Source organism: Phacochoerus africanus, chromosome 15 (assembly GCF_016906955.1).
Source record: "Phacochoerus africanus isolate WHEZ1 chromosome 15, ROS_Pafr_v1, whole genome shotgun sequence".
Lineage (NCBI taxonomy): Eukaryota > Metazoa > Chordata > Mammalia > Artiodactyla > Suidae > Phacochoerus > Phacochoerus africanus.
Genome location: NC_062558.1, coordinates 27,489,877 through 27,511,486, shown reverse-complemented (window position 1 = coordinate 27,511,486; position 21,610 = coordinate 27,489,877). Strand labels below are relative to the sequence as shown.

General features: G+C 43.5%; 1 long non-coding RNA gene across 1 annotated transcript in view; it reads left to right on the top strand.

Moving 5' to 3' along the window:
* The window catches only part of LOC125116194 (uncharacterized), a 111,715-nt gene that overhangs the window by 48,470 nt on the left and 41,635 nt on the right, over positions 1-21,610 (top strand). Inside the window, exons 3-4 of the long non-coding RNA XR_007132277.1 lie at positions 16,789-16,894; positions 17,222-17,363. This is a non-coding gene — a long non-coding RNA (uncharacterized LOC125116194). The remainder of the gene's footprint in view (positions 1-16,788; positions 16,895-17,221; positions 17,364-21,610) is intronic.

Genomic DNA, 21,610 nt, shown 5'->3' with positions numbered 1-21,610 from the left:
GACATTTGGTGTCTGAGACCCAACACCGCAGGAGGCTGTGCTTGTTTCCAGAGCACTCTCGACCCTTCCCTGAGGCAGGAAGTTGGGCAGAAAGTGGAGGCAAACTCCTCATGGCAAAGGTCAATCACCCCAGTGACCATCACATGGCCCATAGCCCCTCATTAGTGTAGGATGGGTGGAGTCAGGCCACGTCAACCATGAAAAAGGATACATCTTTCATTCTGGAGTCTTCATCCTCCAGAGGCTGGCCTGGCTCTGACTCTCATCTGGATGTTGTTACTACCTGGAATTCTCATCCTTTTAGAAAATGCACTCCTGATGCTGTCTCTGAAATCCGTCTTTATCATGACTTTTCTGTGTTCTGGAGCACTGAGTGTATTCATTTTCACCTCTCCTGGGGAAGAACAACTCCTCAAGTAATGAACATATAGCCTAATCCTTATCTTGAGCCACTGTTGTTTTCATATCCCATAACTGGACCTATGAGCAAGTATTCAGGGACAATTACCACTTTTTATTACCATCTGACATTGCCTCATACATGCATGTCACTCATAATTACTCAGAACGAGAAAAAATTTTACTAATAAAATATTGCAGATGAACATTGGGCACAATTCCACATGTGATATTTCAGGAGTATTTGAATGGATCTAACCAGCAAAGGAGAAGTAAGAAAAGTTATACCTCCGTAATCCTTTCTAACTGTGTATTTAGATCAGATTACTTTAGAATTATCATCTTGGAGTTCCCGTCGTGGCGCAGTGGTGAATGAATCCGACTAGGAACCATGAGGTTGCGGGTTCGGTCCCTTGCTCAGTGGGTTAACGATCCGGCGTTGCCGTGAGCTGTGGTGTAGGTCGCAGACGCGGCTCGGATCCCGCGTTGCTGTGGCTCTGGCGTAGGCCGGTGGCTACAGCTCCAATTCAACCCCTAGCCTGGGAACCTCCATATGCCGCGGGAGCGGCCCAAGAAATAGCAACAACAACAAGAACAACAACGACAAAAGACAAAAGACAAAAAAAAAAAAATTATCATCTTAAGTTGATGGTTCTCACAAGGGGGTATTTTGTCCCCAAGAAGGTGGTAGAAAATCTGTGGATACATTTTTGGTTGTCATGCTGGGATGTTTTTGGCATCTAGTGGATAGAAGCCAGGAAAGCTGCTGAACATCCTACAATGCACAGGACAGCCTCCCCTCCAACAAAAAATAGTAACCTACTCTGTCATATCAATAATGCCCAGATTGAGAGCCCCTGTCTAATAAGAATGAGTTTAGGGCTTGTGTAATTAACACAGTGAGCCCAGTAGGAGATATGACCAAATTATCGGCTCTTCATTAATTGGAGACAGAGTATTTTCATCTCCTCTGAGAGCTCAACACTTAGGACTATTTACATACTTTGGGTTTACAAGAGCCAGCAAATCCCTTCCATTGAATTTCTGCCCAGAAGAGAAGTGCTGTAGAGACCCCAGGTTAATTGAACATTATAAGAGTTTTGATTTGATTTCAGACTCAAATGGCATTCAGAACACCATTCCACTTGTGAGCTAATTGTAACTCCCTTACTCAGTCCTCAGACTTCTCGGGGATAGAGGCACTCTGCAGGTTCGTCCTTGTAACCTCAATGTCCTTGCACTTAGAGGATGCACAGGACATGTTCTTTCTTTGAACCACGGTTCTCGAATAGTTTATTCTATTCTTTTTCTCCTGGGTATATGTATGTATGTACTGATGCACGTGTGTTATACATGCAGGGGTATACGTGTGCATGTGCGTGTATGCATGTGTCGATATTCGTGTGTATGTGTATATATATTTTCTTCTTTTGGTCTTAAGTTCAGTTTCTCTCTTTGCTCAAGTGACATTTAAATAATCACTGGTGGAGTTTCTATTTGTGGCTGTGTGGGTTAAGAACCCAACACAGTCTCCGTGCAGATGGGGGTTTGATCTCTAGCCTCGCTCAGTGGGTTAAGGATCCAGTGTTGCCACAAGCTACGGTGTACAACACAGATGTGGCTCAGATCACGTGTTGCTATGGCTGTGGCATACTCCTCAGATGCAGCTCTGATTCAACCCCTAGTCCAGGAACTTAAATACACCTCGGATGCAGCCCTAAAAAGGAAAAAAAAAAAAAGAAAAAAGAAAGAAAAAATCACCGGTGATTATTGGTATTTCTAAGGTGCTGTGAGCTCTAGGTTTCTTGGAGAAAGCTGATTATCCCAGTTACTTGTGATAATCCATGGGGGAAATATATATTTATAAAATTTAATTATATATAATATTTATGTATAACTATTTTATTTTAATGAAATAATTAATATTTAAAATGTTTGAATATATTTATTATATACATTATATACAAAATAGATAATAATATTATATATATATATATATATATATATATATATATATATGTAGAGAGAGAAAGATGCTGGCTTCTATGATACCTCCATGTTTATGGACATTCTCAACTGCTTTCCAAAGTGGCTGCACCATGTTAAATTCCCAACAACAATGTATGAGTTTCCACTGTCTCCAAATCCTCACCAAGGCTTGTTATTGTCTATCTTTTAAACTGTACTTCTGCTAGTGGGAGTTAAGGGAATCTCATGTGGGGTGTTTTTTTTTTTTCTTCCATTTTTGGCCACCCTACAGCATATGGAACTCCCGGGCCAGGGTTTACATCTGAGCTGCAGTCACAACCTTAGTTGCATCTGTGGAAATGCCAGATCCTTAACCTGCTGTGCCAGACCAGAGACCGAACCCGAGTACCAGCACTCCCAAGACACCACTGATGCTGTTGTGCCCCAGAGGGAACTCCTGTCATTGTGGTTTTGATTTACATTTCCTGATGGTTAGTGACACTGACCATTTTTGTATGTCATTATTGGCCATTTACATATTTTCTTTTGAGAAACGTCTTTTCCAGCACCATGCCCATTTTGAAATTGAACTGCTTGTTTTTATATTTTTGAGTTTTAACAGTTCCTCATGTACTTTAGATGTAAGTACATTACTACATATTTGATTTGCAAAAGTTTTCCCCATTCTGTGGCTTGTAGTAATACTAGGCTTTTATGTATGTTTCTCGGGTGGAATTAACAGGAGTCACTGATGCCCACCGTGAGCTACTAAGGAAAGGGGTGGGTCAAAGATGACAGAGTTTCAGCCTGCAAGGATGGAGGGGTTGTTAACTGAGGTGGGGAAGATTATAGGAAGAGCGCACAGTGGGTGGAGGTGGTGAAGAAGAGGATTTCGGTCTTGGGCATTTCAAATTTGAAATGCATGTTAGATATGCAAGTGGAGATGCAAGTAGAGCAGGAACTGGCTAAAGGTTTTTGGAACTCACAGAAACGTCTAGGCTTCAGGAATGAGCTCTTTTTCTTTTCTTTAGTTTTTCCTTTTTTTTTTTTTAGGGCCACACCTGCAGCATAGGAAAGTTCTCAGGCTAGGGGTGGAATTGCCAGCTACAGCTGCCCGTCTATACCACAACTCACAGCAACACCAGAATCCCTGACCCCCTGAGTGAGGCCAGGGATCAAACCTGCATCCTCATGGATATTAGTTGAATTCTGAATTCATTTCCACTGTGCCACAATGGGAACTCCAGGAATGAGCTCTTGAACCATTTCAGTCTATCTCTTTGTCCCAGTGCAATGAACACCCCAAGGCAATTGCAGTGAGATGTCTGTGGTCCTTTATCCATGCACACTTTTGTCCTATTACTCTACAGCCAGTCCATCTTGGGCCTGATCGTGGCCATCTCAGCCGTGAACAAAGCCTGTGCCATGATTAGAGTTTCCTGAGTGGAAACCACAGTGTCATCCTTTATGTGTGAAGATCTTGTTGCTGAGATGCCGGGGCAAGTCAGGAAAGGGAATGCATTGATGCAGCTGCTACTTGGTCCCCTGGTGGCCAGCATAACCTGTGGATGGCTGGAGTTTTGATCATCCTCCAGGGCCTCCGCAGAGAAGCTAGCTTAGTAGCTTGCACAAGGTGTGGAATTGGTACCCTGGCCTCATTTACAGCCGTTCTTATCTGGAGAAGCCAGCTTGCCCTCAAAGTGGTGAAGGCACCATAGCTGATGAGGTTCTTCCTAATGCACGGCTGGAGCAGCCTTGCTCAATACAGCAGAGGTTCTGCTTTATGTGGATGCAGAAGCTTTTGGAAAACTTGAAGGGTGACTTCTCATTGTGGCTCAGCAGGTTAAGAACCTGACATAGTTTTCATGAGGATTCAGGTTCAATCCCTGGCCTCGCTCAGTGGGTTAAGGATTCAGTTTTGCCATGAGCTGTGCCATAGGTTGCAGATGTGGCTTGGATCTGGTGTTGCTGTGGCTATGGTTTAGGCCTTTAGCTGCAGCTCTGATTTGACACCTGGCCCAGGAACTTCCATGTGCTGTGGGTGTGGCTGTTGAAAAAAGAAAGAAAGAAAAAAAAGGAAAAAAAAAAAGTTGAAGGCTCTTTGCTTCCTTAGTTGCAGGTCAAAGATAGGGCCAGGGTCTCAATAAAAGGGAAAAATCCATGAAACAATGATGAGAGTTACGATCAGATTCTGAGTCCTTGAAGCAGAGTGTTGATCCTGGATCTCCTAAGCTGGATGTCTTCATGCTAATGAAGCTGTTCACCAATCCTCCTTGGTGTTTTCACTCCTGAGCTAATGGTGGCATTGCACTGTTGGCCCCTCGTGGTCAGAGGGGGCATGTGGCTGCTCTGGCCAGTGAGACTGCAGAGGAATTGATGGGCATTGCTTCCAGGCCAGGACTTCCCTTGGCCTGTGTGCAGAACCCCTAGGGCACCTTCTACCTTTGGGCCAGACAAAGGTGTTACAGACATGCTCAGTCAACACCCTTGTTTTATTTTATGCTTTTCATCGTTAAGTTTTATCGAAGTCTAGTTGATTTACAATGTGTTCATTTCTGCTGTGCAGCAAAGTGATTCTGTTAGGCATATCCACATATCCACTCTTTTTCAGATTCTTTTCCCATATAGGTTATCAGAGAATACTGAGTAGAACTCCTTGAGCTCTACAGCAGGTCCCCATTAACTGGCCATTGCATAGACAGTAGTGTGCATATTGCCAGTCCCAAACCCCCAACACCATTATTTTAGATGCATTGACTTTCTCTGTCAGACTCATAAAGAAATTGATGATAACAACACTGTTGACCAGTAGGGAGAGGGAGTAGGGGATCTAAGGTACAGGAGCAGGAGGCAGAGTTTTCCCTGTACACTACTTTGTGATGTTTCTTTTTTCTTTTTAGTGCCACGCTCACGGCATATGGAAGCTCCCAGGCTAGGGGTCTAATCGGAACTGCAGATGCTGGCCTACACCACAGCCACGGCAATGCCAGATCCAAGCCGCGTCTGTGACCTACACTGCAGCTTTCGGCAAAGCCGAATCCTTAACTTAATGGACAAGGCCAGGGATCGAACCTGCATCCTCATAGATATTAGTCGGGTTCTGAACCTGCTGAGCCACAATGGGAACGCGACCTTGTGAAATATGTTATTTATTCAGAATGTCATGAAACAAATCAGAGTGCAAATTCTCTAGGTCCTGGCTCAGATGAATCCAAAAACGTCCACCCCAGGGACAACGAGGAGAATCATGGAAGACATACCCATTCATTGCGGATATTGTCAGGTCTGTCACATTCTTTCTTAAGCCGATAAGCACAGGTTTCATGTTTTACATTAGGAGACTTAGAAGGAGCACGTGTTCACAAAGGATATTTAAGTTATGCACGATGCGAGTGTTCATTTTGGACATTAATGTGGAAAGCAGAGAGAGGAACAGCTCCTAAAAGCTGCCTTTAGAGAAACAGCATCAGTTACTTTCTGCACCTCCATTTCCTAGAAAGGGTTGGGGATATTGTCAGAGACAAAGAGAAAGAGGAAAAAAACTATATAATTGGGTCAGTTGTCTTAGCTGTCCCCGGACGTGTCATGGTGATTTCCACAAAATCAAGTGAGCTGGCAGCTGGGATGAGCTATTAGTATGAGAAATAGTTGTAGATGTGGCAGCTGAGAAAGCTGAAGCCCCTGCACCTTCGCTCATTATCGAGATTTATTGTGTTGAGCTCTGAAGAAGTGTTAGGTAAGCAAAAATAAGGTCACTCAAACCAATACGCAAAGTAGATGCTGCTTTTATAGAGAAAAAAGGAGAAGAAAAAGTAAAGGAACCTCCAATAATTTTTCTGTGGGTTGTGAAATGGGAGTCACAGTTTGGTTTTAAAATTATGAGATGAATTAGGAGTCAGGGAATTTCTTGGAGCATTTCTGATAAAAATAGGTCATTGAGATTCGAACAACAGCAGTGCAATCTGCTAAAGCACAGAGGGCTGGGATGATAACTTTCTATTTTTAAATACAGTATTTCTGGTTTACAGAACATTAAAGACTTGAGTATAACAAACACCCATGGACCTATCATTTGGTTTGTCAAACCATAATATTTTGCCAAATATCCTGTAGTTTCTTTAAAAGAGAGAAAACACAACAGAGAAAATTGAAACCTTAACATACCAATTCCGACCACATTTTCTTTTCTCCCTCCCAGGAGGTAGCCATTCCTCTCAATTTGGTTATTCTGAGGAAATAAAAAAAATTACATTCACACACACACACACACACACACACACACTTACTGGAAATATTGTACCTATAAATAGAAAGCTATCATCCCTACTCTATGGTTTGGTGGATATATATATTATTATTATATTTATTTATCATGGTATTATACTATTATATTATAAAGGTCCATTTGCAATTAGCTTTATCTTTTCTAAAAGTTTTAAAGCTTTATGGCTGCATCTATGGCACATGGAAGTTCCCAGGCCAAGGGTCAAATCAGAGCTGTAGCTGCAGGCTTACACCACAGACACAGCAATGCCAGATCTGCGCCACATCTCCGACCTACACTACAGCTCACGGCAATGTCAGACCCTTAACCCGCTGAGCAAGGCCAGGGATCAAACCCACATCTTCACAGATACTATGTCAGTTCTTAACCCCTTGAACCGCAATAGGAACTCATCGCCTTTTCTTTGAAATTCTTATGTTTCTGTGTGTGCACGTGTATATACACCCTGTGTATATAGACATAGACATGAATCTGTATGTATACACACACATGCATATCCCCACACACATACACTCAGGAGCAGGCTTTCTGATTTCCAGGGCAAGAACAGCGTCAACTTTACTGGGTATTTCTAAATCGTTCCCCCAAAGCCTTATGCCAATTTACATTCCCATCAGCAATGTATGAGAGTTTCCATTCCCTAGAGTGTCTCCAGAAATGCCTGGTTATTTTCATCTTGGCACAATCTTGGCACATGCTCACAACTAAATCCTCTTTTGCATGCCTCCTTCTGGGTTTGGGCTGACCTTTGACACACTTTAAGCTCCTGGGAGGGGGCCGGGTGGGGCTGGCGGGGCTCAGTAAGCAGAGCCCTCCAACACCAGGCTTTTGGAGGTATTCCTGTTCCAGGGGGAAGCCTCTCCTGATGACATTTCTGCCACAGAGGATCAAACCCCTGTCATTAGCAATGCCATCCTCTTTTACAATGCGTCCCAAAGGCTTCCCTTACAGAACCACGCTCCTGTTTGCTGGGTTAATCCTCATGGGTATAGAAGCTGATTGAAGTGTTAGTTACCCCAACACAGGGAGGCAGGAGGACAGAACTGGGAGGGAAGGAGCCTGTGAACCTTTGGCAGAATGAATGAAGCAGACCTTGAGTCACCATTAGTAGGAAAGATGAAGGGTGATGAACAAGACCAAGATGCTGATGCTGAGGCCAGCTCTTTACACAGACCTAGGCATCTTAAGACCTCACCTGTCTATTTCTTAAAGTGTTGGGTACCTGGGCAAGCCCCAGGGAGTAGAGTAGGGACTGCACATGTATGGTCGTGTTTCCTCTGTGACATCGTTGACAGGTAAGGGCCACCCAGGAGGTAGATAGAAGGGAGAGCTATCTCCCTTCACACCCCGGCCCACGACTCCTCCCCTCTGGTGTTTCAGATGTAGCTGTCTCCTCTGGGAAGACCCCTTACAGGTACTCTTCTCACTGCCCTGGTTTCTGTGGCTACTGGAACCTCCCTACCACCCCTCTGCCCCCAACCAAAATGAAGCTAAGCAGAGAGAAGCTAGAAGTTTCTTGCCAGGGCACAGCATTGCTGGTGGCCTTAATCACGGTGTCCTTACAAATGCAGCTGGTCAGCCAGGCACCACTGAGTCTTTTGGTTCACCTTCAAAACTGGCAATAGGAAGTTCCTGCTGTGGTGCAACAGGATCGGCAGCATCTCTGGAACACTGAGATACAGGTTCGATCCCCTGCCCAGCACAATGGGTTAGGGATCTAGTGTTGGCACAGCTGCAGCGTAGGTCACAACTGTGGCTTGGATCTGATCCCTGGCCTGAGAACTCCATAGGCCATGAGGCAGCCAAAAAGAAAAGAAAAGAAGAAAAAAAAACTGGCAATATATGACTTTTTTTTTTGGCCAAGGCCATGACATGTAGAAGATCCTGGGACAAAGACTGAACCTGTGCCACAGCAGCAAACCTAGCCACAGTGGTGACAGTGCCAGATCCTTAACCCACTGAGCCACCAGAACAGTCCAATAAGTGACTTTTTGGAAGATGCAATTCTTTTCACAGTAGCTTGTTTCCATTTTTAATGTTTTTGCTGTTATGATGTAGACTTTTTTCCTTTTGTCAATAATACTAACTATTGCATTGTTCATAAAATAAAAAATATCAGAAACAATGATTGATTTTCACCCACTTTCTAGTGGTTCTGTTGATCAGACTTGCATTCATATGATGAACTATGAATTCAGTTATCCAAGAATCACACGTTCTGAGAGTATAGTGTTCAAACAATGAAAATACTTGTTTATTTTACTAGCAAAAGGAGCTAATTCAGGAACAGTGAAGAACTGCAATTCAGGACATGGAAACGTATTGAAAACACAAATAGCCCTGATAAAGCAGAGGAGATGAAACTCTTTTAAAGAGGAACAGGGGAAGTTGGAGGGGCTATTTTAAACAAAAAGCCCATTGGAGGCAACAGAGAGTTTAACGTATAGTGGTTTTTCATCGGCCGAATTGTGGTGGTGATGGTCTCTCATTGGCTGAGCTGTTGTCAGGAAAAGAGAAAAATGTTCTTCCTTGGCTGCAGGTGGTATAGCAATGCCACTTCTTTCTGGAGATGCAAAATAGTCCTCTTCCTCTTGAGATCTGTCTTGAGATGCAGTGGTTTATGTATGAGAGCTCCCCTTTCTGGCCCCCAGGCTCCATTTTAATGAGGTTTCCTTTTATGAATTTTTGCAGTAGGAAATATGAAGGTTTTCTCTGAATTACAGAAATATATGAAAGCATTTCTTCTTTTTAACATTTCTGAGCTTTCTAAGTATTATGCCATGATGATCATTTTCATAATTAAAAAATTAGGTTTTAAGGTTGCTTTATCAATTTACTAACCAGAGTTTGATGAGTTTTTTGGTATCACTTAGCCTATATTTGTGCTCTGGAAGCTGAGAATGATGGATGAACTTTTTATTATGATTTTTTCAAGTAAAATTGGAGTACTGAGCACATATTTAATGTGTATAATTTACTAAGTTTTGACCTATGTAAACACCCAAAATTACATCATCAAAACAAAGATAAGAAGTATCTATCACCTCAAAACATTCTTTTTTTTTTTTTTTCTTTTTAGGGCTATACCCCTGGCATATGTAAGTTCCCAGGCTAGGGGTTGAATTGGAGCTGCAGCTGCTGGCCGACACCATAGCCACAGCAACGCAGGATCCGAGCCACATCTGCGACCTACACCACTGCTCACGGAAGCACCAGATCCCTGGCCCACTGAGCAAGGCCAGGGATCGAACTTGCATCCTCATGGATTCTAGTCAGGTTCATTTCCACTGTACCACAATGGGAACTCCCTCAAAATATTCCTGATACCTATTTTCACCCATCCAGCCTCATCCCCAGGCAGTCACTGCTATGTCACTAGAGGTTAGTTTGCTTTTCCCATATTTTTATACAACTGGGCATTATGAAATCCAATTTGCATAACTTCTTTCACTCAGTATAATAATTTTGAGGCTTGTCCATGTTTGTTCTTTTTCTTGCCAATCATACTTCATGATGTGGACATTCCAAATTGTGTTTTCCCACTCATCTATCAATAGACCTTTGAGTTAACTCTAGTTTTTTGTTTTAAAAATAAAACTGCTATGAACATTCGTAAACAAGTCTTAGTGGGCATATGCATTCTTTTGCTACCTACAAGAGGAATATCTGAGTCATATGCTATATATTTGCTTAACATTAAAAAGTGCTAATCTGTTTTCCAAAGGAGTTTTGCCATTTAATATTTCCACACAGTTCATGAGAGTTCCAGTGCTAGGTATGGTCAGTTTGTTTTGTTTTGTTTTGTTTTGTTTTATTTTTGTCTTTTGTCTCTCGAGGGCCACACTCACGACATATGGAGGTTCCCAGGCTAGGGGTCGAATCAGAGCTGCACCTGCCAGCCTACGCCACAGCCACAGCAATGCCAGATCCTTAGCCCACTGAGTGAAGCCAGGGATCGAACCTGCAACCTCATGGTTCCTAGTTGGATTCGTTTCCACTGTGTCACGACGGGAACTCCCCAGTTTGTTTGTTTTAAATTTTAGCCACGAGAATGGGTTTGCTGGGTTATCTGGTTTTGATACTAATTTGCATTTCTCCATTGTCTCATGATTTTGAACATCTTTTCATGTGCTTACCGAGGACTCATGTTTCTTGTTTATAAAGTGTCTTTTCAAATTCTTTGTCCATGTTCATATGGCACTGTTTGTTTTCTTGTTGATTGTAAGAGCTCTATCAACTGTCTTTGTCTGGGATATGTGTTGTGAACATTTTCTCTAAATTTGTTGCTTGCCTTTTTGTTTTCTTTCTTTCACCACACTCTTGGCATGTAGAGATTCCCAGGCCAGGGATCCAGCCTGCACCACAGCTGCATGGACACCAGATCCTTAACCAGCTGCACCTCAAGGGAACTTCTGCCTTTTTGTTTCGTTTTCTTAATGGTATTTTTCAAAGATCAAAACTTTTAAATTTGTATGAAGTTTAATAAATTCTTTTTTGGGGATTCAAACATTTAGTGTTTTAACATTTCCATAGTCAAATTTGCCCCCCAAATGCCATATTTTCTCCTAGAAATTTTATAATGTTACTAGATTATATTTATTTATTGGCAATTCGTGTTATGTTTTATCTGTGGTATGAGATAATGGTGATGTTTTTAAAAATATGGACATCCAAGAGTTCCCATTGTGGCTCAGTGGGTTAAGAACCTGGCATAGTGTCTATAAGGATGCAGGTTTGATCCCTGCCTCATTATGTGGGTTAGAGATCCAACATTGCTGCAGGCTGTAGCATAGATCACAGGTGTAGCTCAGATCCAGTGTGGCTGTGGTGTACACCTGCAGCTGCCGTTCCGATTCAGCCGCTAGCCTGGGAATTTCCATATGCCACAGGTTCAACAGTAAAAAGAAAAAAAAAAAAAGGATAAACTGTAGATATCCAGTTGATCCATCACCATTTGTTGAATAACATTTCCTTTCCCTACTGAATTGTCTTGGCACTTTTGTCAAAAATCAAGACCATGCATAGGTAGATCCATTTCTGAATACTCTCCTCTGCTGTTCATGTTTATATTTACTTTTTTCAAATGTATCTGTCCTGAGCAGTGTAACTTCAGAGTTAGCCTTGACATCAGGTGAGTTACGTTCTCCAACTTTGTTCTGGTTTTGATTAATTTGTTTGGTTATTCTAGGTTGTTTAAATTTACGTGAAAATTGTAGGATCAGGATACGAATTTCTCCCAGTAGTCTGCTGGAATGTATATGTGGGTTCCACTGAGTTTATAGAACAATATACAGAGAATTAATATCCTATTCATACTGAGATTTTCCATTTGTGAACATGATATGCATTTTTACTTATGTAGGTCTTCTTTAATTTTTCTTGGCCGTGTTTTGTTGCATCTAAATCCCAAATGCATCTGTTATATTTATTCCTAGGTATTTTATACTTTGGACCTTATATGACTTTTTAAAAATTTCATTTTCCAACTGGCTGCTGCCAGTAAATCCAACTGATTTTTTTTAACCTTGTATCCATAACCTTGCAAAAATCTTTTAAAAAATTTAGTAACCATTTTCCAGATTTCCTGGGATTTTCTATCTCCTGTAAATAGGGACAATTTCAGTCCTTCTGACCACCAGACCTATTTTCCTTATTTTATGTTACAATATTTTATTTTATGCTAGTTTGTATTTTATGTTGTTATGTTATTCTAGTCTATTCCACTCCAGAATTAATAGAATAGTTCTTTTTTTTTTTTCTGCAGTGGCTAAGATCTCCAGAACAGTGCTGACTAAAATTAGTTTCTGATTTCAGAGGGGGAAAAGAAACCCTCAGTCTTTTATTGTCGAGTTTGATGTTTACTAAGATTTCACATATCTGTCCATTTCCCTTTGAGGGTGCGGGGGCCTCCTAGCCTATTCCCACTTTCTTAGGTTTTTTATTATGGATGGTACTAGGAACAGGTCCATTTCTAAGAAACCCAGAAAAAAGCTCCTATGGAATTCCAAGCAGATTTGTCAACCTTCCCAATTTCCCCTGAACCATCTCTGGCCCTGGAACATTTCCACCCTTGGCTGATCAAGCAAATCATCCTAAGTGATGATTATAAGGTCCTGTTCTCTCTCCAAGGGAGGAGGAGAGCTTGCAGATGGAAGCAGTAAATTAGCTCAATAATCTACTTTGGCAGGAGGAAACCTAACGGGACAGAACACAATCTAATCTCCTAGGATGGAACCGGCCTCCACATTGTGATTTTATGTCCACATCAGAGTTTCCCACTGAGGCCCCCTTATGAGCCTATTCAATATTGATGTTGCAGATGCATCCATGCAAAACCAGTGGAGACTTCTGAGTAGCGGGGCGGGATGGGGTGCTGTCCTTGGTGCTGAATCCCAAGCTGGCTCTAACCTTCCTATTCCTTCGACCTGCAAAGTTTTGAGGAAACACAGTCCCAGACTTCTAGCCCCCAGGTATGGCTGCATCATCAACCTCCACCTCTCTGAGGATGTGCTGACTGACCCCTCCTCAGAGCAGTGGTGAGTCTATGGTAGAAGTTCTCTCTTGTTTTGTTTTAATTTTTTTTTCTTTTTTCTTTTTTGCTGCATAGGCAGTATGCAGAAGTTCCTGGGCCTGGGATTGAATGTGAACCATGTAGCAGCACCCAAAGCCATAGCAGTGAGAAGGCAGGAGCCTTAACAAGCTAGGCCATCAGAGAACTCTCTATGGTAGAAGGAAACTGCAGTTAACTTAAAAGAGGTCTTCAGGGAGGACCTGCCATTCTGAATTTTCATATTGTAAAGAGAAGGAAAACTCAACTAAGGAGGAATGCTATATATTTCCAAGACAGTCATTTGACCTCTTGTACCATAAGCTCCCAAGGGCATGTCTATGGTCAAAGGTTTATAAAACTCTCACAGTGCTCAGGACAGGGCTTCACATACCATCAATCCAAGAGTCTTAGGATAAAATATCCCGAGAATCAGGCTTGTGATGGGGATGTGTGAACAAGATGGGGTGTAAGAGAAAATAAGGAGGAGCAGAGATGTGACCTCGAGAACACTTTACTATTTAAATAAAAGAGGCCCTGGGACTGGCTCCAGCTGAGGGTTTCCATGTGGGGATGGGAGTTCAGGATGGCCAGAACCTCTGATTGCTGGCAAAACAAGCCAAAACCAACTGGCCATTTTGTAGAAAGTCAAGCAAACAAGCAAGCAAACAGACACAAAGAACATTTGCAACCTCTCTGGATGGTGATTCATCCATCAGAACCCTCTTGGAGAGTACAAGCTACATACTGCTTGTTTGTTTGTTTTCACCTCTGACACCTCCAGAGCTGCTACCCAATGCTCAGTGTAGGGACCACAAGGACTGGGTCTGGGTATCCCCATGGAGTGGTTGGCAGGCCCCTTGCAGCATCTGTAATTGTGTCCAAGGCCCTACCGTGTTGCTTTAAAGTCCTGTACAAGTGGGATCTGGTCTGGCTGAGACAATGAGTGTTATTTACCCCATTGACCAAGACATTGAAACAGGGCATTAGAGCTGCCTCACAGTGATCCACTGAAAGGAGGGTGTGAAGTAATCTCTGAGTCCAAGGAAACATGGGTTGACCCCAAGATGTCATTTAGAGGATGCTGGTGGGTGGATCCATGCTGCCTCCTCCCTGCCCAGCACCTTGCTGAGCTCAACTTTGAGGATAGTTGTGGGGAAATCATGAGACAGTCTCAATATCCTGGGATGGGCTAACAGATTGCAGAGACTGGACCTTCCTGATATTGGACCTTGTGGATTCTTCCAAAGATAATGCCCTCTGTGGATGTGCATTCTGATAAACTCCTATAGCCTCAGTTGTATTTCTTAACTGGAGTGATCTGCCCCCAGATCAGGTTTAGCGACGTCTGAGGACATTTTGGCATTCTCCCTGAGGGTCAGGGTGCTGCTATTGGCAGTAGTGGGTACAAGGCCAGGCCACATAAGCATCCTGCCCTGCTTGGGACAGCCCCTCATGACAGGAAATCATTTGGCCCTTGATGTCAATAACACCTAGACGGAGAAAGCCTGCTCCACTGATCCCAAGGCCATGTTATGTCATGGTCACTCTGGTTAATTTGCACACAGTGGCCCTTAGTAAGTTTCTTCAGGTTTTTAAGCAGAACTCAGTAAAGACAATTGACTCAGTCCTTTGATAAGAGAGAGAAAGAAACTCTTTGGTCATTTTGTTTTGTTTTATTTGTTTTTGGCCACCCTGAGGCATATGGAGGTGTTGGGCCAGAGCTGAAGATTCGACCTATGCCGCAGCTGCAGCCGTGCTGGATCCTTAATCCCACTGGGCTGGGCTGTGGATCGAATCTGCGTCCTAGCAAATACTGCCTATCCTGTGGCACCACAACGGGAACTCCTCTTTGGGTCATTTTGTACATGCATTGACTGGAGTTAGTCTGTGGACCTCCAGTTTGTATGTGCTGCTTTCTGCATGGTTTCTTACACAGAGGACTGAGCTGCCTGGAAAATCCCCCTCCTTAGTGTAAAGATATTTTCATTGAGCTCCAACACGTATCCTGTTCTCTGGGAGAGAGGACACCCACGGCCTGGTTTTGGCTTCCATAGCTCTGCCAATTCCCATCTGGCCAACACTGTACTAAATTCCTTCAGCCACTCCACCTAAACCTGGACCACTTTTCTAGCCTAGAGAGGTTAAGCGCACAGACAACCGACCACCACTTACTAGGTTTCTACCGTTGGAGAAGCTACTAAATGCCTGGGTGTTACTTCTCACATCTGCAAAATGGGAGCAGTATTAATACCCAGTTCATCTATTGGTTGCAGTGATTCCATTAGTTAATCCACATCAATGCTTAAAACACTGCAGGAGGAGTTCCCGTCCTGGCTCAGTAGTAACGTACCCGACTGGTGTCCATGAAGATGCAGGTTCGATCCCTGGCCTTGCTCAGGGGGTTAAAGATCTGGTATTGCCATGAGCTGTGGTGTAGGCTATAGATATGGCTTGGATCCAGCATTGCTGTGGCTGTGGTGTAGGCCGGCAGCTGCAGCTCTGATTTGACCCCTACCCTGGGAACTTTCATATGTCGCAGGTGTGGCCCTAAAGAGACAAAAAAAAAAAAAAAAAAAAGAAAGAAAAGAAAAGAAAAAGAGAAGGAAAGAAAGAAAGAAAGACAGACAGACAGACAGACCACTGCAGGAAAATGCTCAGTATATGCTATTTACCCGTCATCATCTTCTAAAAGCCAGTTCTTTAACAGGGGAATTGCTTGCAAATAGTAAAAAAATCACAAGGTAAAATCTAGCTATTATGTTGAATTTCTTAAGATTGTTGGGCAGATCCATGGGCATTGTCCACTGTGAAGTGCTTGAAGGGAGAAAGAATTATTTATTCTCTTACTTTGACACAGATGAGGGCCTACTTTGTAGAGCCCTTTAAGGAAGGCCATGTCCTTCTGGACACAGCTAGATTTTGGGGGGAGAAAGGGGATATTTCTTCCCTTTTCTACCAAACCTACCACCTTCTGAAAAGTATAGACTTAGGACATAATTTTAAGAAAAATTTATTTGCAAAAGGTGGCTCTGACAAGCTAACAATTTTAATCCTTTAATGACATTTTCTACACTTAAAGGAGGTTTATGGAGTTGCTGCTGTGGCATCATGGGTTAAGGATCCAGTGTTGCTACAGCTGTGGTGTAGATCACACCTGTGGCTCAGATTCAACCCCTGGCCCGGGAACTTTTATATGCCACAGGTGCGGCCAAAAAAATTAATTAATTAAGGAGGTTTATAATATGTGCTTGGGGGGGGATTATAAAGAAGAAGAAAGTGCAGTCCATGCCTGCAGTTTGCTGGGCTACCAGCCCTTACATGCAAATAACAATTAGAGGATCATTAAAAGGTAGGGCAGAAGAGAATGAGAATCTGTTAGTGTTTTTACCTTTTGGGACTGAACTCTACTTTGGCAATGAACAAGTGTCCTGCTAAGAATGAGTCCTGGAAAGGCTCCTTGTCTCTCCAGAGACGTTTTCAGCTAGCATCCCTGAGTCCATTGCTTTAATGAGAAGCCTCTGGTTCCCTTTTAATACTCTCTCCAGCCAACTCTGAAGATGAAGAAATGATTTTTTTCTGTTGGCAGGCACTTAACAAGGCAATTCCCACCGGTGACCACTGACCCTTACAGATGAAGCCTCAAAAGAGTGTGTTTGGTTTTTTCAAGGAGCATGGAAAAGCCAGAACTCAAAGTAAGTAATGAGTCATCAGAGTTCCTATTGTGGTTTAACAGGTTAAGAGCCCAACTAGTATCCATGAGGATATGGGTTAGATCCCTGGCCTTGCTCAGTGGGTTAGGATCAGGCGTTGCCATCAGGTGTGGGTTGAAGATCTAACGTTACTGTGGCTGTGGTGTAGCCGGGCAGCTGCAGCTCTGATTTGATTTTAAGCCTGGCAACTTCCATATGCTGCCGGTGTGGCCCTAAAAAAAAAAAAAAAAGAAAGAAAAAAAAAGCGATAAGTGATTGTGAGGTCTATTGAGAAACTACAAAAAACAGTGATATCTCTGTTGCTTTTAGTTCTTTCTATGAAGGAAGAAGAGATGAGGGAGAGAGAGAGTGAAGATGCCCATGCAGCCTCAGGTCCTAAGAGCATCATCCAACAATATGAACAGGATCCGCCCCTCCAACGCCTTCCTGGGACAGTCCAGCAGGACAGCAGGTGAGGGTGGGAAGTGGTACATTCACAGTCATTCCATATGCTCGGTGCCAGTTCATTATGTTTAATTAAACATGATTTCTGTATGTAGCACATGGATATATACAAACCCAAACAGAGATGTCTGTAGGGGAAACAACAGCTTTTACTTAATACCTCGCAGGCGCATGGCCAGCACAAGCTGCTGAAAGCTTGGGTATTTCCTTCCTGGCTGTTTCTGTGAATGTGGGAGGCAGGTGAGGAAGCAGTTACCTCTGCCTGGGGCTGCTTAAGGCCCAATGGAGACATCTGTCCATTGTCACGTAGGCTGCTGTCTCTGTATCTCCGTGCTGGGCAGGCTGAAGAGTAGATACACTGGAGGAGGCTTTTGACTCCTCTTGAAGAGAATGGTTTTTACACTCATGAAAATCTAGCTTCAAGTCCCTGGGAGTTCCCGTTGTGGCTTGGCATTCCCATTGTGGTTCAGCGGGTTAAGAACCCAACTAGTATCCATGAGGATGCAGGTTTGATACCTGGCCTTGCTTAGTGGGTTAAAGATCCCGCATTGGCATGAGCTGCCGTGTAGGTCAAAGATGTGGCTTGTATGGATCTTGCATTGCCGTGGCTGGCAACTGTAGCTCCAGTTCAACCCCGAACATGGGAACTTCCATATGCTGTGGGTATGGCTGTAAAAAAAAATCCCTGCTTTACCCTTTATAGGCTCCAAGCTCTGGGCAGTTCTCTCCATATTCCTGAGCCCCAGTGTCCCCACCTGGTTATGAGGGTGACACTGCCTGGGTCAGAGGATGCACCAGAGCCCCTGATGCTTGGTAAATGAGATGAATGGGAGAAGGAAACTTGCCGTGGCCAGGGACACACTTAACACACATGAACCTGCTTTCCTGTGGAGGATGCGGATTTCAGGTTCTCGGGCTCAATGAATGGGAGAAGGAAACTTGCCGTGGCCAGGGACACACTTAACACACATGCACCTGCTTTCCTGCGGAGGATGCGGATTTCAGGTTCTCGGGCTCGGGTGACCTGCAGGTGTTCTATTTGGCCCAGCATAGTTACATCTTGTGTGTTCATTTTCAAGATTGGAGTTTAGGAATTTTACTTGAGGCTGAGATTTCTGACTTAGGCTATTTGAAGATCTGGCAGCTCTGAGCTCATTGACTCCCTGTCAACAAACAGCCGGAGCTGAGAAAACTCTGCTTCCCTTAGGCTGGGCATGTGCCCCTGTCGGTCGCAATGACACTGATGGCAGCAACAAGCACTTATGGAATATTTACTGTGGACAACAGCAACCTCACAGGGTGGGGACCAATAATATCTCCATTTTACAGATGAGGTCGTTGACAGGGAGATACAGAGATAGATGATAGATAGGTGGATAGATAGATAGATGATAGATAATAGATGACAGATGCAAATGATAGACATGATAGATAGATGGTGGATAGATACCTAGATAGATGCAAATGATAGGCAGATGATAGATAATAGATGATACATAGATAAATAGACAGATGATAGATAACAGGTAGATGATAGATAGACAGTTGATAGATGACAGATAATAGACAGATGACAGATGCAAGTGATAGACAGGATAGATAATAGATAGACAGATGATAGATGATACATAGATGGTTGGTAGAGTGATAGATAGATAGATAGATAGATAGACAGACAGATAGATAGACAGATAGTTAGATAGAAAGAAATAGATTATGTGGAATTGGCTCACATGATTATGGAGGCTGAGTAGTGCCATAATCTGCTGTCGGCAAGCTGGACACCCAGGAGAGCTGGTGGTGTGATTCAAGTCCAGAGTGTGAGAACCAGGGGAGTCTGATGGTGTAAATTCCAGTCCAAGGGCAGGAGAAGACAGTTTACCCAGCACCATCAGGCAGGCAGAGGGGATAGCTCCTTTCTTCCTCTGCCTTCTGTTCTATTCAGACCCTCCTGAGACCTGCCCCCCTCAGCCACCATTTCAAATGCTAATCTCGTCTCACAGACCCACCCAGGACTGACTTTTAAATATGGGCACCATCCAATTTGTCTGGAACCAATTTGAAGCTTTTCTGATGCAACTTTTAATATTAAAGATGCCATCACAGTCCCACTGCTTCTCCAAATCCATGCAACAAAGTATGGCCCGATTTTGGAAACATCTGTGCTGCAAATTTTTTTAAAGCCTGCTGTCCCCATATCACATGATGTCACCATGGTCTGTGCATGTAGGGCTCACCTGGCTTTCTAGCAGATGGAGCCACCAGGTTCTAGTTTGAAGTCAATGGCTGGACATGTGGCGTGTGCCCTTTGAAGGATGTCTTTCTCTCCAAATTGCCCTGAACACTCAGACATCTCAATAAGCAATGCCTGACTGACTCCCTTGGAGGTGTGTTCCTTTTAACCATCATTCAGGAACTGAAAGGACCAACTATTTACATGTGGCCTGGGGCTTTCTAATTGTGTCGTTTGTTGAAAGTCTCCTGGAGAATTTTGATTCTGGGTTTTGGCAATGACAAGGATTAACAACAAGGGCAGAGCTTAATGGGAGACTGTTGATCTCAGGTAAAGGCAGTGTAGGTGGCTGGTTACTAATGCCACTTTGCATTACTACCAGGACTTCTAATTTCCCAAGGGCCTTAGTGATACATTATTTTTATTTTTGATTCTCCCTTATCAAGAGGGAGGAGAAGAGGTGATGATCCTTTTACTGGAACGCACAGCAACATTTAATAGAGCTGATAACCAGATCCTTCTTTAAATATTTCATTCACTTCCCATCTGGGACAGTCCTCTTTTTCTCAGTCCTTTAAAAAATATTCTGGGGTGGAGTTCACATTGTGGTGCAGTGGTAATGAACCCAACTAGTATCCATGAGGATATGGATTCGACCCCTGGCCTCAATCATTGGGTTAAGGCTCTAGCGTTGCCGTGAGCTGCGGTGTAGGTCGCAACCGAGGCTCAGATCTGGCATTGCTATGGCATAGGCCAGCAGCGGTAGCTCCAATTCAGTCTCTAGCCTGGGAATTTCCATATGCTGTGGGTGCAGCCCTAAAAAAAAGCAAAAACAAACAAACAAACAAACGAAAAACAACTTTTAGGAGTTTCTGTTGCGGCTCAATGGTTAACGAACCGGACTAATAACCTTGAGGACATAGGCTCAATCCCTGGGCTTTCTCAGTGGGTTAAGGATCTAGCATGGCTGTGGTATGGATCCAAGATGTGTCTTGAATCCCACATTGCTGTGGCTGTGGCATAGGCCAGCACCTACAGCTCTGATTCGACCCCTAGCCTGGCAACCTTCAAATGCTGTGGATGCAGCCCTAAAAAGAAGAAGAAGAAGAAGAAAAAAAACCCTTTTATCTGAGTTAAAGTAAAAAAAAAAAAAGATGCAACCAAATAGATGTAAATAATAGTACTTGCCACACACAGTGATGGCAGAGCTGTGCAGGTGGTACTAAATTTAGGCTGTAGTTTGGGAAGTGCTGCTGCGGGCAATGGGGAGCCAGTGCAGGTGGCTGAGCATAGGTGTGGCCACTTCTCTGGGGTGGCCTGCTCAGGAAAGCCAGGCTCTTCCCCAAGCTTCTTCCCCAGATGCCACCTCCAGGGTGACCCTGGCCCTAATCTAGGCAGTGGTTCAGCATCTTTCTCACCAAGCTCTCTTCTCTTAGAAGAAGCCCATGCAGGAGGCACTGCTGCTCTGAGTGCCAGTGTCCTCCAGTAGGGTCTGACCCCAGCCCAAGGTGAGCCATCCAGCCCTGGGGGGCAGGGCAGGGGGGTCACAGAGGATAAAGGTTCATCTGCTCAGGTGCTATAGTAGACATCAGGCAGCCATGAGAGGTCCTGTTTTGGAAAGGAACACATTACTTAGCTCGGAAATTTGGAGGGTGTGAGGTCACCAGGCTGGTGGCAGAAGGAGGCTGTGCCAGATTCACCCCGAGTCTGTTTTTCTCTTGTGACCAGTGCCTCCCTTAGATCTGTGTTCCTGCCTGCCTTATCATGTAGTCTTTCGGGAAGCACTCCCCATCTCTGGGCTTCTGTTTCTTTGTCTGTTGAAATGAGAGCTTTTTTTTTTTTTTCCTTAAACTATGCACAATTTTTTTACAAGAAATTTTATTGGAGTATAATACAAAATTTTAATGGGGTGTTAGTTTCAGGTCAGATGATTTGTTTCTTTTCATCTGTTGTTGTTTTTGTTCTCCCAGTTTTTCTCTATCCCCCCATATGCAGTATATCCCATCCTATGTATATCCTTC